Source organism: Podarcis gaigeae, assembly GCF_964106915.1.
Source record: "Podarcis gaigeae genome assembly, chromosome: 12".
In the NCBI taxonomy this organism is placed as follows: domain Eukaryota; kingdom Metazoa; phylum Chordata; class Lepidosauria; order Squamata; family Lacertidae; genus Podarcis; species Podarcis gaigeae.
In genome coordinates this window covers 38,881,509-38,891,672 of record NC_139688.1, presented here as the reverse complement: position 1 = coordinate 38,891,672, position 10,164 = coordinate 38,881,509, and the positions used below count along the sequence as shown (strand labels likewise).

Genomic DNA, 10,164 nt, shown 5'->3' with positions numbered 1-10,164 from the left:
TGAAGTCATTGCTCCAGAAAGCAATTAGGAACTCATTAGGGTAGTGTTATCCCCACTTTGCCCTACATGTTTCGGTCCTGTTCTCTGCTTGTACATTTGATGTCAGTCAAACAAGACACAGACGGCAACAATAGGCATAATTTGTTCCACTTGGGTGGGAAAAGAATTTATAATCTCAAAAAGCAGACCTCTGAACTTGCCTCCATGCAAGACCCACATGTAACATTTAATATCCTAGGGGGCTGGGCTGCAGCAGTCCAAGTCCGTCAAGATAAAAGGATCTACACGGGCTCCAACCTTGTAGTTAGGGCAAGAATAATATACAGACAAATAAGCAACTATAGTCTGTACTTTCCGAGGTCAACTCATCTAACAATACACATTATTTCACTTGCCAGCTGTCCCATCACAGTCCTGAGCTGATAGATCAGAAGCAGCTATACATAAACTCTTATGTGCCAGAAACAACTAACTTGCGTACTTAAAGCTTTACCTTCTATACAGGACTTTAGGTTCAGATAACTTATACTTGCAAGAGAACATATATTTGAAGAATCCTGTAACCATGAGCTGGAAATATTTTAGAAGAGCAAGAGTATCCTGCCATAGATTTGGTTCCCACAGCAACTCTTGTGGTTATGGAATGTGATCAACCTTGATAAAATTTAAACTTTGATATACCGGTACTGCTTTGATTTCAGTGAAGCTATTATGCATACACCATTATAGTATTTTTAAAGGCTGCCTCCCAAAAGTTTAGAATGTTCTATAAAAAAACAACTTGCTATGTCCCAAACTTGAACAGCTTCCATAAATCTGTCTAATATTGTGTGTTACAGCTTAAGGTGATAAATGCTTCCTGTGCAGAACGCAGTTGCCAAGCAGTCCCATTATAGGATGGATTACTTCTACTAAATAACTTGTAATGTGGCTACTACTTCAGATAGCAGTTAAAGTGTGGCCACAAGGATTGCAGGGCACATAGACCCAACAAAACAAATGCTGTTGATTAGGAATACATCTGATCTGGGGGGAGGTTTACATCCAGTGCCAGACAGAATTGCACTCCGACTTAAGACTCAGGATTACATATTGGGGTGCTTTCAGATCCAGGGCTGCATCTGAAAGTTCGCAAGCAAAAATAATGGCCAGAAGTGCTTTTTTTTTTTGCCAGTTCTTTGCCAGTTGCATCACTTCCTCGAGAAGCAAAACCTAGTTGATGTAATTCGCGTCTTAGTGACATCCAGATTACACTACTGTATTACACTTTAGGTCTAGGATATGTTACTGCCTGCTGTTTCTCATATGAACTCACTCGTGTTTTACGAGGGCAGCACAGAGCCTTCTGTGCGGCAGCAACAAAAAACCAAGGAGCTTCCCAGGGAGGTTCACTTCGGGCCGCCTCTCTTTTTTAGGAACCCAGCCAAGGTGATTCTGTTTTAAAGAGCTTTTTGGGTGTCCAGAACAGACACTAACAATGCTCCATGCTTCATGGCTCCATTGATTGCTGCCGCTTTCATTGTTTGTAACGTGTTCTATAAGTTGGCAATGTGTGTGTGTGCTCGTGAAATTTCAGGCTAGGAGCTAGATTTCATTCTGGGCAACCTTTCGGGAGCCACGTTGCCAGTGGTGGGTGGGGCCAGAGGCAAAAGTGGGTGGAGCAACAAATGCAAAAAAATTCCACTGCAGGGTTCTGCACACGCCCTTCTCTACCTTCCATCGTGATAAACAGGATAGGTTATTAGGGTTCAAAGGCACATTATAGCTGGCACAAACACTTGCTAAGCAAGGCCAGTGAGAAAAGTGACTTGGGGAGAGTTCTGATACAAAGTTATGGAGGGCCACATTTTGGCCCCTGGACCCAAGGTTTGCCAGCCTTGTTTTGTGTAATCTGGTATTTTTGCCTGTACATTCCTTTTAACCATTGGTAGCTGTGCTGGAGATGGACGCGGGTGGCGCTGTGGGTTAAACCAGAGTCTAGGGCTTGCCAATCAGGTCAGCAGTTCGAATCCCTGCGATGGGGTGAGCTCCCGTTGCTCGGTCCCTGCTCCTGCCAACCTAGCAGTTCGAAAGCACGTCAAAGTGCAAGTAGATAAATAGGTACTGCTCCGGCGGGAAGGTAAATGGCGTTTCCGTGTGCTGCTCTGGTTCACCAGAAGCGGTTTAGTCATGCTGGCCACATGACCCGGAAGCTGTACGCCGGCTCCCTTGGCCAATAAAGCGCGATGAGCACCGCAACCCCAGAGTCGGTGATGACTGGACCTAGCAGTCAGGGGTCCCTTTACCTTTACCTAGCTGTGCTGGAGTACTTGTGTGCGTGTGTGTGTGCGTATGCATGTGAAAAGGCAGAATGCAAATATTTTAATATATATGTGCTTATTTGCAGAGGAGGGTATCGCCAAACAATGATAAAATGTAACTGCTTTTCTAGTAGATTTATAGGTTTAGATATATCTAGCCTAAAAGGTAAAGGTTCCCCTGATCATTAGGTCCTGTTGCGGACAAATCTGGGGTTGCGCGCTCATTTCGCTCTATAGGCCAAGGGAGCCGGCGTTTGTCCACAGCTTCCGGGTCATGTGCCTAGTATGACTAAGCCGCTTCTGGCGAACCAGAACAGCGCACGGAAACACTAGCCTAGGTCCTCACAAACATAATGGAATCTTGCTGGTTGGCATGATAGCACATTGTAATATAAGAAGTGACAGAACAGATACATATTTCCTTGACTTGGAACATGGGCTATAATACTGTACTTCCACTGCAACATAATCACTGGCCAGCAGATGGGGTGTTAGGCTTAAGTATTACTACAAATTTCAGAAGCGCTGTCATGACTTAGTCTAGCAACAAAGAGAGTTCCTTGCAGTGCATTAGAGACCCGTTGGTTTATTTTGACATGAGCTTCTTTATGCCTCAGCTTACCCTGTCAAGGTAAGTTCTGGGAAGGTGGTAGGTCTATACACACATGGGCTTAAATATGGGGGGTAACAAGGTGAAAATGAAAGATAATACAGAAACCACATCCTGATTGCTGAGGCAAACACAAATGCAGTACATAACCACATGGAAAATAACTTGTAGTAAGAAAGAGCTACCTGTCTTATTTGAGCTCTGTCTGAGAAATGCAAGTAAATAGTCTGGCTGTTGGATGAATACAAGATGCAAGGGAGATTGGGGATTGTGTACTTTTAATAGCTGTGTAGAAGAGAAAAGTTGTGGAGCAGTAGCACACACCGAAATTTATTTAGACCGTTGCAATTAATAAATTTGTACATAGTCATAAAGAGACATGGGGAAACGCTTTTAAAATTTTATATAAATATGCTATCCAGTACAGTGGTACCTCAGGTTAAGTACTTAATTCGTTCTGGAGGTCTGTTCTTATCCTGAAACTGTTCTTAACCTGAAGCACCACTTTAGCTAATGGGGCCTCCTGCTGCCGCTGCGCGGCCGGAGCACAATTTCTGTTCTCATCCTGAAGCAAAGTTCTTAACCTGAAGCACTATTTCTGGGTTAGCGGAATCTGTAACCTAAAGCATATGTAACCTGAGGTACCACTGTACTTGGAAAATAAAAATCTAAAACCAGCATTCTGCACAAAGCACGTGAAAACTTTCACACACGAAAACATCTCTGAAAAGTCTGAATTGCCAGAACTCCCTCTGAGTGAAATCTAGTGCATCCCCTTACTAATTGGAGCTTCTTCTTCCTCTCCTCCCCCTGCAGTCCTCTCCTCATGCACCTCTAAAATCTGTTCCAGAGGGTGAAGCACACAATGCGTTCTTACGTCTTGTATATTACCAGTGAGTGTTGTTTAAATTTACTGTGTTACCTTAGCTGGTTGGGTTTTTGTTTGTCATCTTCTTGGATTTTATGCTTGGATTTTTAAAAATTGTTTTAATATTGTATTGAGGCTTTTTTTAACAGGCACTGCCTTGTAATCCATGTTTTGGATGAAGGTGCAATTTACAGATTTTCAAAATAAAGAAACTTATATTTTCCCTTTTGCTCTTGATGCTCTCTATGCATGTAAGAATCTAAGAGCAGCTCTGCAGGATCTAACCAAAGGCCCATCTAGTTCAGGATGCTGTTGCCTAAAGTGGCCTAACAGATGCCTCTGGGAAGAGCACAAGTAAGGCTCAAATTGCTGTTCCCTAACAACAAATCAGCACTGAGAGGCATGCTGTCTCTGATCCTCCAGATACTGTATGGCCATCGTGGCAAGTAACCCTTGCTAACCTGAATCTAATCCTCTTCTAAAGCCATTCATGTTGGTGACTATTGCTACATACTATGTGACCCCCAAACCAAGGTGATATGTAACTATACAACCTTTAGAAAACATCTGAAGACAGTCCAGTATAGGGAAGTTTAATGTTTTGTTATATTTTTGTGTGTTTGTGTTTGTGTGTGTGTGTGTGTGTGTGTGTGTGTGTTTTGACAGCTGCCCAGAGTGACTGGGGCAACCCGGTCAGTTGGCAGGGTATTATTAATAAGACATCCCTATTTTAATGTTGGAGGGCATTTATATTATTATAGCAAGTACCATGGTTTCACTATGCCTTGCAATGTGTGAAGAAGTACTTCCTTTTTCCCCCTGTCCTGAATCTTCCAACATTCAGCTTCATTGGATGACCTTGAGTTTTAGTGTTATGCAAAAGGGAGAAGTACCGTACTTATCCTTGTCAACTTTTCCTACCATGGCGGCTCTCTTGACTTGCCCTTGTTCTAAACTGAAAAACCCAAAATGTCGAAACCTTTTCCAATAACCATTTCAAGGTGTGGCAACCAAAACTACACAGTATTCTTGTACACCATAGATAGAAATTAACAAGAGTTCTGATACTGGCAGTTTTATTTTTCAGTCCCTTTCCTAATTCCTATCATGAAATTTGCCTTTTTTCACATCTGCTGCACATGGAGCTGACATTTTCACTGCGCTAGTCACTGCAGTGTATCTTGGGTTTTGAGGATTTCAAATACAAAGAGAAGTTATAACAAACTAAGATTCTTGGGATGTACTGACTCACTGCTAGGGTATTAAAACCGTTAAGTCAGTATACTTTATTATTTGTGGTCTCTAATGTAGACACGCCTGAGATCTGTGCCTGCTCAGAGCCACAACTCAAACACTTCTACTCAAGGGAAATGTCCCAATGCAAGACACATGAACATAGGAAGATGCCACGTACCGACTTATACCATGAATCCATCTGGCTCATTTCCTTTTTTTGCCAGGCGTTTGACTTTTAATTACGTTCTTGAGTGGGTGGGATGTTTTAATTCAGCTCTTTAAAAATGGAATTGTCTTTTAGATTTATGTTGTATTTTATGCCAGTTTTAATGTATGTGTGTGTTTATATATTATAAGTGGCTTTGAGTTACCTTGGTTTAAAAGTGACAAAACAACAACAACAACTAAACAGCTTAGTCTTCCCTAGCTGGCAGCTTTTAAGGCTTTTAGGAAAGCATATTTCCCAGCATAATCCCAGTGATTATGCTGATAATTGAATGTACCATATTTTTCACTCCATAGGGCGCACTGGACCATAGGGCGCACCTAGGTTTTTTGGGGGGGCGATAAAGAAAAAAAATTAAACCCCCGCCCCGCCCCAAAGAGCCACACGCAACCTCTCCAGCCGGGAGAAGCTGCGCACGGCTTTGTTTTTAGCCACGGGGCTGGGACGGGGGAAGCCCGAGCTCCCCCCCGACCCCAGAACAGGCTGCTTTCCGCAAGCCTTCTGAGCCTGGTGGGAACTCCCGCCGGGCTCAGAAGGCTTGCGGATAGCTACCTGAAGCCCAGGGAGCACAGCGGCAGTTGGGCTGCAAGCTGCTATCTGCAAGCCTTCGGAGGCAGACCTAACAGGAGCGCTCCGACCCCTCTCGCTTTCCAGGCTTCAGTGAAAGCCTGCATTCGCTCCATAGGACGCATACACATTTCCCCTTCATTTTTGGAGGGGAAAAAGTGCGTCCTATAGAGCGAAAAATACGGTACTTGTTTCATTTGCAAATAATATGCTCCATGGCTCCTCCAAGGGCCAAGTGACATGCAAAGGTCTTTGCAGTTTCCTGACTCACTGCCCGGAATGTAAAAATGGCGAAGGCAATTTGACATTAGCTAGAAAGCTACATAAGGTTCACATGTGGCCCAAAATACACTGACAAGTAGGAAAGCTTTAACTACTGTTCTGTCTAACACTCAAACTGTAAACCTCAGATCTTCGAATGAAGGGGCAGTAAATAATAATAATAATAAGCAATACTATATTGATGGGGTTTACCTGGTATTAATTAGAGAGCTGCAAGAGGAATAGGATGCTGGTCTGTTGAAGATCCATTTTCCCATCACATTGGCTGCATTGGGAGACCAGATCTGCTGCCCGTGTGGATCCTACCACCTGAGGCACTAGCCTCACCTTGCCTCATGGGTGGTCCGACCCTGATTCTTACATTCCACACTTCTAGTGCAGTTCTGCATCACTTGCCTAGCCTCAAAAAATCTGCTTCTTTTAAAAAGTCAATTTGTTCTGCTAGGGTGATGGAGCGCTTTAATCCATGTTAATTGTGCAAACCTAAGTTCCCCAGTGTGTGCTGGAATCTATCCTACAAATAAGACAGTGTGTGAGGGCTAAAAGTGCTGCAGATTTCAGACCCAGTTCCGCCTGTAACTATTACGACACATGATTTCTTTATGTAGCAGCTGATAACATTATTATCTGTGGACTAGACAGAATATTCTGTATTGTCTTTTGAATCACATAAAGCTTGACCAAATTATGCTTCGTACAAGGAATTAAATAAAGTGCACAATGAATAGCTTCATTTTGGTATGATATTGTCACTTTATTTTTAGGAAACATCTCTTAAGTTTTAACTTTTAATAGCTTTGATGCTCTAGATATTACTCAAGTTTCACCTTTGATGTTAAAAAGCATCCACAGGGTGATATTAGAAGCCACTGGTGTAGTGCCCATGAGATTGGAGCTGGAAGTGCTGCTGACCCGACTTCTTGTAATAATATACTGAAAAGGCTGCACTTTCGCTCTTCCCCAGATGCTTTAACGCCACTATCAAAAACCTGTGCAATTATATGGCCCCCCTGTTGGGAGTGCATGCTGCTTTCTCGCATAGGCAGAAAGCTAGACAAGTCAATGAGTGGGGAAAAATGATGAGGTAAAGGAAGAGTGTGAGAGAGGAAAACAGTGCAAACACAAAAGGAAAATTCAAGGGGAGAAAGAAGAAAAGAGATGATAAGAATAAAAAGTCAGATGGTAAAATGACTGGAAAATGTATGCGCCCTGGCAGTGTTTTCATAATGAAGGACATGAGCCTGTTTTATGCTCTTCTTTCTAAATGTGTTCCCTTTAGGCAGCTTTTTTATTTTTCCTTCTATTTTGTGCTAGATGGCAGCATAATTTAGATTATCTGTTATTTGCAAATGAGACCTGTTATCCCTCAATAAGCCTTCAATGCAGCTTCCTTTCTATTGTGAGGTGGCAGCGAGTAAAAACCTTTAGAAGAGCCTGTGCCCTATATAGTTAGTCTTTTATAGCACATGACAGCAAGGTTAGAAAGGCTAATTAGATGGTAATTATTATGTAAAGTGAGAGTATCGTACAGTCTATCCTATTCTAGTTACAGCCTTGCATTTAGGCTAGTTCCAAACACATTTTACTTACAAGCGCAGTGGGTCTGAGTGGAACTTGCTTCTGAGTAAACCTGTTTTGAATCAGAATTTGTAATTTTCTGTTTTGTATATCAGCCATGGTCCAGGGCATGTTGGTACCTGCAGCAGAAAAATGCAAATAGTGCTCTTCAGGTGATAAAGATAAAGTGGTTTTGGTAGCATAGCATGTGCCATATGAGACAAACCCCCACTTCCAAATGGTAGGACCCACTTTCCTCCATATAGGCAAAATAGAAAGCAACATGTTTCCTACAAACTTGAGTATCTAAGCAGTTTGTAAGGGACTAGGACTTAGCTGATGGAAAAAAGCCTGAATTCAGTTGTTAACTTCTAGGCTAGTAAGATGACAAGCCTAAAGAGTATGGACATAGCCAAGGGGAGGCAGGGGGGCAGCTGCCCCTCCCAAATCACTAAAAATCAATACAAATCTGAGGCTCTGCCCCCCCTAACAAAAGCCTGCCCCCTCTAACAAAAATCCTGGCTACATCCATGCTAAAGAGTAGGCTCACTAATACGCTTTCCCCTGCAGAGACAATGTGATTTTCTGCCTTAACTCTGCACCTTCACCTACCTCCTTATACCTGAAGCGAAAGATAAGTGGTAGTAATAAGCGAGTTGAAATTCATTGTAACTGCTGGAAGCAATAGTATGCTCCCTGTCCATGCTCCTGAACAGGATTTTTAGCCTGCAGTTCTATACATCAGAGATGGCTAAGCTGTAACTCTCCAAATGCGGCCTATCTTCTCTGGCCATTGGCCATGCTGGCTGCAGCTGATGGGAGTTGGAGTCCAACAGCACTTGAGAGTACCACAGGTTGAGAGTACCACATCTGAGTAGGTACCTGTATAAATATGTGTTTTACAGCCACAACTACTACTACTAATAATAATAATACCGCCCCCTCTGCTTGGTGCCATATATGGAAGAATTGCCTACACTACCCTAAATGTACCCAAACCTGCGCTGGCCACAGGTTTCCTGACCCTACACCAGGGGGCTGAAGGAGATGCAATTCCAAAGGAACCAGACTTCCAGTTACTGGAAATCCCAGGATCAGGGAATGCTCCTATGCTCAGATCCTACTTGTGGGTTTCCCACAGGCATCCAGTTGGCCATTGCGAGGACAGGAAACTGGACTGAACGGCCATGGGGCTCTTCTTATGATCTTAACAAGACAAAAGAAGCAGGGAAGAGGAGGCTGGTGGTAAGGAGACAGGGTGTAGGCCGAGAGATAGCGACAGTCCCAAGGTCACCCAGCGCATGACTGAACCTGTGTCTCCCCATGGCTGAATCCAGCACTCTAACCACTGCACCACCCCGACCCTCCATGTTGCATCCGTCATGGTTTGAAGCAGCAGACTCAAGAGTGTCTGAGCGCTCAGGGCAGGCTCTTCAGGGGCCTAGGCAGTTGTCGATTTGGGGAGGGCCCGCTGAACAGCTTACAGGGCAAAGGTGCCACACCCAAACAGTCCCTGCCCACCTTGACCCAGGTGGTCTCTTCAGGGGTCATGACGTGAGCGACATTCACTCTGAAAGGGCTCTGACGGGCGTGTCAGGCAACACAGGCCTACCTAAGTGGGCCACGTGAAATATAAAATACAAGGTGTACATGGGATTTTTGTTGGGGGGGGGGACAGGCTTTTTATGGGGGGCAGAACCTCAGTTTGCTATGTATTTTTATTGATTGGGGGCGCAACTCCCCCCCCCCCACACCCAAGCTTCAGTACCATGTCGCGAGCTCGTATTTTATCTTCCACCAAACTGAGGGGCAGCATGAAATCGGCCACCCATGTGCAGCAGCAAAAGGGCCTCAAATATAAAGGATAAGCGCAAAGAGCTGCGCGTGTTTCCTTGGAGGCGAGCTTATCCCCCACGAGCAGGATTAGGATTGGCCGCGCGCTTCTCATCCGTAGCAACTCTGGGAGGAATCTCAGATTTTGGGCGGGGAGAAATGGCCGGGCGGGGAGCCCTGCTCTGGGAGCCTGACTTCTTGCCAGCGTGCGAGGAAGGCGTCGTCGTCCCCCGGCTTCGCCTCCGCTCCATTTTCCTCTCGCGGGGTGGGGTGGTGGGGAAGAAGAGGAAGTGCCTCGGATCCCCCCGGGGCCGAACGAGAGGGGCTGCGCCCGCCGCTCCCCGCCCGACACGAGGCGCCTCCCAGTCCCGCTTCGGCGGCACCTCCTCCGGCGGCTGCTGCTGAAGCGCCGCCAAGCCAGCCCCTCCGAGCGCAACGCCCCGTCCAGAGAGGAGCAAACTTTCTTCGCGGCTGTGGCGATGAAGCGCGCGGGGAGCGGCTGTTCGGCGGGCTCCTGCCTCGGGCTGTGAGGGAGAGAGAAAAACGAAGCGAGGCGCGGCGTGTGAAAGGAGTCCATCCGCTTCGGCCTCCAGGAGGGAGAAGGGGAGCGAGCCCCAGGTGGGGGGGGGGGGGAAGACCCTCCGGAGCAACCTCTCAGGTAGGCTGTCGTGAGGGGAAGGGGGCA

The 10,164-nt window shown here is 45.4% G+C and overlaps 1 protein-coding gene across 2 annotated transcripts in view; it reads left to right on the top strand.

Annotated features, from left to right (window-relative positions):
* Positions 1–9,603: 9,603 nt before the first annotated feature.
* RFTN1 (raftlin, lipid raft linker 1) overlaps positions 9,604–10,164 on the top strand; it is a 99,281-nt gene continuing 98,720 nt past the window's right edge. Inside the window, exon 1 of one of the 2 annotated variants that reach the window (XM_083705862.1) lies at positions 9,604–10,097. The gene's annotated coding sequence lies outside the window, so the exon portion shown is untranslated. Of the gene's footprint in view, positions 10,138–10,164 lie in introns of both variants that reach the window. The other variant, XM_083705863.1, reaches the window with a different exon arrangement.